The sequence below is a fragment of the Athene cunicularia genome (genome assembly GCF_003259725.1).
Source record: "Athene cunicularia isolate RWA chromosome 2 unlocalized genomic scaffold, athCun1 chr2_part1, whole genome shotgun sequence".
In the NCBI taxonomy this organism is placed as follows: Eukaryota; Metazoa; Chordata; class Aves; order Strigiformes; family Strigidae; genus Athene; species Athene cunicularia.
This window is the reverse complement of record NW_020799095.1, coordinates 93,275,327-93,284,132: the sequence shown is the minus strand read 5'-3', so window position 1 is coordinate 93,284,132 and position 8,806 is coordinate 93,275,327.

Here is an 8,806-nt window from a genome sequence, read left to right as displayed (position 1 = left end):
TCCCTTCCCCTCCCCTCTCCTTTCCCTCACCTTGCCTCTCTTCTCAAACTCTCTCAGCCTCCCCTCATAACAAAGGTGCTCCAGCCCCTTGATCATCTTCATAGCCCTCTTCCGGACTTGCTTGAGCAGGTCCATGTCCTTCCTTTGTTGGCGCTGGAGTACTGTGTCCCAGAGCTGGACACAGTACTCCAGGTGGGCTCTCATGAGAGTGGAGTAGAGGGGGAGCATCACCTCCCTTGACCTGCTGGACATCAGACAATGTGTTCTATAACTACTTAATATTAGTGTTACATAATATGTTTTTGAATAACTTTGTTTTGCTATCTTTTTGTTTCAGATTAGACAAAGAGAGATTTTATTATTTTTCATGTATGGAAAAATAGCCTTTCGGGTGTGATCATAGTGAGATTGCATAACATTTTTTGTAGCTGTTGAATACTGTTTAAATCAATATTCCTCAGTTCATGCTCTTCACTTTTGCTAAGTATCCTTCAGCTTTACAGTGATTAATGTTTTCCATGCTGCCTATTAACATATTTATAAAACCAAGAGAATGTTTTATTTACAGCAAAGACATGATAGAGCTGAGTCATAAAAGAAATTCTGCATTAAGAAAATCCTAACAGAGCAAGCAAAGAAATTTTTTCAAAGGCATGAAGATCCATGAGGCACCTAACTGATGTATCTAAGTGCCCTTCATATCTTTGAAAACCTGCCCTGAATGCATGCTACGTAGTAGAATGACACTGCTTCCATCAAAAGAAGCATTTTATTTTCTGGAGCAAAATTTGATATCAAGTTAAAGACTGATTTTTACCCACAGAAGAGACTGTGGTTCTGTGAGTATCTATGTGAGCATGTTTTGCAAACACATCAACCTCCTTTTTCTGAAAGAATAAGCTTATTTATCAGTTTCAGCTGAATGCCCTCAAGACCTGGGGTTTAAGATTGTATCATTCTTAGTGTTGACTTTACCAGTGTAGATTTTAGTGGTGTATTGAGGAGCATATTCAAATCTACTGCATTTGCAGTGGAAAGAAGAAGCTGCAATGTTGTTTTACATCAGGAATAATTTCCAGCTTTGGAACAACATATTACATATTCAGTGCTGCTCTCTTCCTTGAAAAAGTTCCTGCATTAAATGAATAAGAGTTGCGATATGATCTTCAGTGTGTCCAGGTTGCAGTCAAGTCTTTCTTTTATTTTTCTTTCAAAAGATACCTTCAATCAGTTCTATCCAGAGAAGAGTAAAATGACTAAGAGTTTTGCTGTGCTATAATCACAGTGAAAACTTTTACTGCTTCATAAATAAAAAGCAGAGAAATGTTTAAGGGATCTGCAAAAGTTTTTTGGAAGAAGAAGACATACAAAAGGTCATTCACTTACTACTACAACTCTGCCTTCGGTCGTCAAGTAACAGACAGAGAAGCTGACAGAATTATTTCCTGACTGTTCCCCCCCCCCCCAATCATTAAGATTTTTCATCTTTTTTGCTTCTGAAGGTGTGAAACATCATCTTGCCCTCTTATATTTTTTAAATGTTCAAGGTACATTTTTGTGGTGATTTGAGAAACTTATTTCTGAAGAACAACCCACTTGCATATAAGTCTTCATAAATGTTGTCTGGATGTTTTTGAAAATGATATGCAGTAGGCTATTTACTAATGAATACAATGCCATTTCAAGATTTCACTGTTATCAGTCTTGCGACTAAGGTCTACCAAAAACACGTATCATAGGCAACAGGGGCTTTTCCACCCTGCCTTGTCAGTCAGCTTCACTTCTACTGAGAGATCAGCACACATGTAAAGAACTGTAATAGAAAGCTCCAGCTTCAGTAAGAAAGTAGGTTTCAGGTATAACAGAGTTTTAATGTCAGTATTTTATTACTTGTTGGGACAACAGTGATAAAAGTGTTTTGAAAAATTGTGGAAGTTGTTACAGTTGACTGGTTTTGAGAGACAAGACTTTCCATTTTTGAGAAGAAACATTCATGTTTAAGTGTGCATGTTTAGAGTACATTTAAAAGTAAGTTCACTGATTATGTCTTCTGTGCTATCCACTTTAGAAAGCAGCTCATTTTATATTTCTTATGTAACAGATGTCAGTTATTCATAGTTTTAATTTGCAGGTAATGAAGACCATGTTTGAACTTGTGACCTAAATCTGAAAAGTTCCATATGTACCTCTGTAAGCCATCTAGATTTAGATAATGTTTCTTCAACAATAGTAAATTTTATGCCAAAAGGCTGTGAAATGTATTGCTTGACTGATACAGACTGAAGTTTTGTTGGTTTTTTTTTGTTTTGTTTTTTGCTTTTTTAATTTGAGCTTTATAATAAATATGGGTTAAAATTATTTACAAACTGTGTTCACTTAAAACTAGCAGCTGCAGGTATACCCTTTAATAGCAACTCTCAATCTAGCTGAAAGTACATTGGGTAACAATAAGCCCCTGAGACATGAGAATACTGGAGCAGCCCTGGATCTAGCTGAAGTCAGTGAGAGTTCGGAAATCAAGAGAAATTGATGGTGGCATAACAGGCACAGCCTTACTGTGTTGAAGTAAATGTGGAACTTTTCTGTGAAATGTAAGGAAAGAACAATAAGAACTGCTCAGCTGGCGTTGTGAAATCTTCTGACTTCCTGCATACACCATACATATACACCAACCATACATCCATTTCAGGGGGCAGGGTTTTTTTTTTGTTTTAATATACTTCTGTCCATGAATTATTTTTTATGCTTTTATGCACATTTTTAAAAGCATATTCTTAAGAATAATATTCTTAAGAAGAAAAGGCATATTTTGAAGAAGACGACTGAAAAGAACCTGTTTGACCTTCTTTTTCATAAATGAGGAAATGGCTGCAACACTTAAAGCCAAGAGGAACAGTTAGTCATTACACAGAAAGTAGAACAACATTAATTTCTAGGCACACCTGCTACTACAGTGTTTAGACATTTTAAAATTTAATATAATCCTTTGTAGTGAACATTCTGACCTGATAGTTACACTTTAATTTGCTCTCTTTTATGTGGTCTAATGAACTAGGTATGATGCTTGATGTCTACCTAAATTTTATTTTTAGGTTTACAAATAAAATTCTAGCTACAGCTGTGTGCTTAGTCCTCGTATAACTCTAACAGGAGCTGGCTGAAGAAAAAAAGCAAAAATCATATTACCTCTTGAGTTTTCAAAAATATTTTTCCCTGTGAAACAGTAAAGAGTAAATAATCTTCTAACTCATTTTCATTTTTTAATTTCATCCTCTATCCCCCCTTAATGATAAAATAAACTACTGCTTCTCTTACTTTTAAGCAGTCCTGCTTAAGAACAATACATTTCTGACATATAGAATTGTTTATTTTAAAATGACTGGGTTTATATTTGAAAAGTTTGGGGTACACTTTTGTCATTAACTCTACTCTGAAAAAACAGTGCAACATTTTCTGGACCAGTTTCACCCCCCAGACAGGGAAACCAGGAGCCAGAGACACTGAGCAACATACATCCTTGCCACAATCTCATTCAAATCACACAAATCTCATTTGATCCTCCAGAGCAATGGCAAAACCTAAAGTTCAGAATGTTTAAGTATTGTAAAGTGACATCTGGAGTTGTTTTGTTTCGTCTTCAGCACTTGCTCTCCAAAATGATTGCCTCTTGGTGAGCTCTATACTCCTTGGGACAGTTGTGAATACTGATGTAAGGGCTACAAAGCCAGGCTCATAAGCTGCATTGTAAAGAATGATTAAGATTTTAAATAGAATTACTTTGGCTACATGGGAGAATATAACGTTTCAAATAAAAATATATGTATATTTTTTTAAAAAGGGTCTGACAAGAGTAGCCATAAAAATTCTTACTGGACATACACTTTTACCTTTTAATGGAAGAAACTTTAAAAGTTGAAGAAGGAAGTCTCTGTGAAGTTTCTGCTCTTCTGTTACAGAAAAATACATGACCCTACCCTTCTATATATATTATTTTGATGAACTAGTAAGGAGAAACACATAAAATGAGCCTACATGTACTTCTGTGAATTGGCTTTGCACATGTCTGGTACAGACTTCATATATATTGTCTTTGTTAGATACATCTTACTCCAGGTTAAAATCCACTATGCCAAGAAATTCAGGCTGGTTGTGTCCACAGTGCTTATACAGATGAGATGTGAGCTGGGATGAGTTCTCCACTTTGCCTATCTTTCTGCATCTCCAAACCTACATGACTCACTGCAGACCTGAGCTAGTACCGGCAATATGGACAATCAATGAATAAGATGTATAGGCTAATCTAACCGTATAGAGCTACTCACAGCAACTATAGTCATGATTTATTGTTTGCCTTCAGCAACGAGAAAAGTGATATATTATTTCCCTGACTTTAATAGAAATCCATTTGTGAGGCCCAATTTACTCTGACTTTATTCAGCTATTGGTCTATAAACAATTAAAATGACTCCTCCCTTTCTCCATTAATCAGATTAGAAGTTAGTCTTCTTGTGCTGTTATTAGAAATGTCATTTTGCTATACACGGTCGTCTACCATAATATAATTGTTAGAGAACTTTGATCTAAGAAAATATGAAGCTGTATTCTTGCTAAGAAATGAACACCCCTATCATCAACAGAAAACTCTGTAATGGATTTAAAAATCTTGGTATCAGAAGTGCTCATCAATCTTTTTTTCAGTAGGTTTCTTCTTGAAATGAAATGAAACAGGTGAGAGTGGCACTGAAAAATAGGTGTAAATTAGAAAAATTGTAAGTAAATAAGCACTGGGGTTTTTTAGGCATAAGCGTAACAGATAAAGATACAGAATATCACAACATTACCATGGCATGAAGTAGAAGCAATAACACTAATCTGATTAAAATGTGACACATGATTTATATGTATGTGTTATGGATAGTTTATCCTTAGTAGCTATAATGAGGTCTTAATGACATTTATACCTTAAACTGATTTCAGCAATGCCAGTAAACAATGCAAATTTAACTCTAATCTGAGACAAAGGGAGGTGTGAAAGAACTTCCTGCATACTTCACATTTTTTTAGTGTGGTTTTTTTTTTTTAACACTACTATTAAACTGGGCGGAGGAAAGTCCCTCCAAAAAAGGGGAAAAGACCCCAACTCTTAAAATATTTACATACATTAACTGCTATAATGGAAGTGGAATTTTCTAACAGAAAATGTGCAAGAATCTGTGAGAAAACAAAGTGGAACAATCAACCTGCAGTACCCAAAAACTATATGTGATGATGTGATATATAAAGATTTCTAATACATATTATAACATAGGAATATAAATATACAATATTACCTAAAAATAAAACAGAGGAATAAATGAAATACATATAACAAAAAAGGACTACAGGAATTAAAAAATCAGAAAATTAGGCCACAGTTACCAAAAATGACCAGCAATCTAAGGTGATTTTGTGTATATTGTCTTCCTTAAAAGTATGATTTTCCAAGGCCGTTTGAAAATTTACCACCTAAAAGATAAAATTCCTGTAAAGTCTAACAATAATTTAAAAATTTTAATAAAATGATGACAAATGACCTTTTTGAATTATACAGAATTAACAGAAGTAGAAAAGAAGTAATTTGTGTTTTTAAAATACAATCACATACAGCTACATGCCTGCAAAGAGCAGTAAGAAGAAAAAGACATTAACATCCCACCACAATTCAGGCCAAAGAGCTAGGAGGATAGTAGTTATTGTGAGATGAGGGTAACCTACACCAGCCAGGTAGGCAGCAATAACATAAACACTGGATATGGTGGATATAACATGGGCTTTGTTGTCAACAAACACCTGTAATTCAGGTTTCTGACTTGTCTCTCTGAACTACAGATTTGTATATACCCAGATTAGACACGAAAGTTCTGAAATAATTTGCAATTATACTTCTGAGTACAGAAAGGGAGAAAAAAAAGAAATGAGCATATCAAAATAGAGAACTCATCAACATGCAGACCTCAGTCAAAGTAATTGGAACTGGATCTGGAGCTTGTGATTTTAGAAGCTCACACATATAAGGACATCAGATATGATAGATTTGAATTTTGTGTTACTAAAACCATATTTCTAGTATTCATCATTTTGCTCTAAAGCTAGCAACTGTGAGGCAAGTCTAATAGGTGATATATGCAGAGAGCATTAAAACAAGATGTCTGAATGTATGACTTGCCCAATTTAGTTCAATACGTGGTTTTAAGACAAGAAAAAATTCATCTGAGCTATCCTGCTAATATCCTCCTTATCTGCCATCCAAGTTGCAATGCCAGTAGCACACTTCAGTGAGTTCACCCTTGGTGAAAAACTGTTGCTCTCACTGGGATACGTCTGTTTGCTGACACATTTGGATGGGAAAATGTTTATCCCAAATATGTAACTGTATGTTAAGGCTAAGACAAGCCAACAGCATACTGGTAGCTTATAGAGAAGATTCAAATCCCCACTCCTCCTCCACCTTTTTTTCTACCACCACTCCAAATGCACAAACCTCTTTTTATTTGTATAGGCTTCAATACTCCCCTGATAACAGGTTGAACTACACCAGCTATTGATCCAGCTGGCAAGCATTGTTATTCTAAATGATGGGACTGAAAAATAAAGGAAATATTCTACTTTATGTGATGATTTATTGTTAGGTAAATGAACCTCAAAAGATTTATCCACCTGAGCTGGCTTAAGGAGGTCCAATGAGGAGTGGGAGCCACTATGAAGAAAATAAAAGGTGTGTATGGGCAGGAGATGGGAAGGAGACAGAGAGAATATGAGGAAGGTCACTACTTTGAATAGCAATTCAGTACTAACTTAAGCCATACTTAGCATCATCCCTAATGAGAAGAAAGTTAAGGTATGGAAGACAAACTAGGGGAAAAAGCCACCAAGTTTTCTGGATTACTTCAACTCTGTAAGGTTGTCTATCAGTGCCATTTCTGACTTTTGTTTGATAAGAGTGACAAGGGGGTAGTTTCAGACACATGAAAACCTTTGGTTGATACATGGGCTGGGAAACTTCATCACCCAGAACCAACTTTTTTTTAATACTGTGGGAGGGTGTTGAATAAGATTCCCAAGACCAATTTTTATTTTGTCTCACATGCAATATAGTCTACTGCAAAAGTTGCATACGGTAAAAGCTGGCTGAAGGCGGAAAAACATTTTTAGCCCAGTTGGCTTCTTCACATATGGCTGCTATTGACCCACAGGTGCTGCTGAAGACACTGCTTAAGTTAATACTATGTACATGCGTCAAGCAAGAATACCCAGCTGGATCCTGAAAATAATTACTTGTTCAAATGCTTGTATCAGAAGAAAAATGAGGCTTGAGAAGAAGGTAAGAACACATAAAATCCCCTTGTTTGAGGAACTGACAGACAGTACAGGAATTAAACCAAAACCTTCCCAGATAGGGCCTTCCTTGCTTATGTGGCGCTCTCTTATTCTTCTTTTAGATTAAGTTGCTAAACTCCCAACAGTTTCTCTAGGAAAGGAGCAACCTACTGAGTTGGGGAAAAAAGTTAGTCTTTTGTTACTTATTTCATTTTCTTCCCTTCTTTGAACACCACTGCCAACCTAGAAAATCACTCATATTTTTCACACCAACAGTCCTGTTTTTTAAAGCAAGTTACAATCCATAAGGTTTCTGAAATGATACACTTGAAGCTATTCTTAGCTTTGTTTGTTTTACCACTGATAACATGTAATCATAATTGTAAACCAAGCAGTTTTAATATCAAACATTTAACAAAAACATACAGTATTCTAGATATATCTGAAAAAGCCAAGCTTTGTATTTGAAAAACATAATTTATTTTTGCAACTCTTAATAGAGTCATCGCCTCCTGAAATAGTCCTGGCCTGCCAGCAACTGAGGTCGATCAGACACATAAAGAAGCATACGACCCTTGGATAAGACTCAAGAAAAGCCTTTAACTCTCAATAAATGCCTAAAATATAAAAATGTAAATGCAGTCAGGACACATTCTGACCTCAAATAACTTTGGCAATTAAACAATTCGCTGACCTCAACCCACAAATACCTTTGATCTCAGTAGATGATTTCAGGCAGAATGTGTATGAACATTCTCACAATTTTGTGAGTTTCAGCTATTTCTTTTTAACCTTGAAATCAGTAAAGTAGTTGCATAATGAGTCATGGAAATAATCTCACTGACTCTTATGCAATTACATAGGTAAGCAAATTATGCATATCTTTGCAAATCAGGTTTTTGATTTGCATCAGTTATATACCACAAGCAGGAAACTTTGGAAGTATTTTACTAGCTCCGCATCAGTCAGCAAATATGACTTGAGACAACTTTTAAGACCCATATTGCCCACAGATTTTAATTCTTCATCCCCTGCTAGTTTCTTCCGTCAGTCTCGCACATCCTAAATTAAGAATTGTTTTGTTGCACTTTTTTTAGCATTTTATTTTTTTAAAAAAAGGGGCCGGCAAACATGCAAGCAGCCTGTTCAGCTGAAGTTGCTGTAGCACAGCTGATGTGGCCGGAGTTTAGTGACAGTTTTCTCGGTAGCGATCTGTGAAGCAAAGTTCAACACCAAAATAATGCCTTTTCTCGGGCATCGGGTTCACGCCGAGGGGGGATGAAGCGGAGGAGAGCGGAGACCGCCTTCCTCCCCCCCATCACGGCGCGGGCCTGCCGGGGGGCGCCCATCGCCGGCGCCTCTCGGCGGGGCAGCAGCAGGCCTGGCCCGCCACCCCTCCTTGGGCCGGAGAGCGGCGGGGGGGCCTCAGGGGAACCCCTCGGGCGATGCC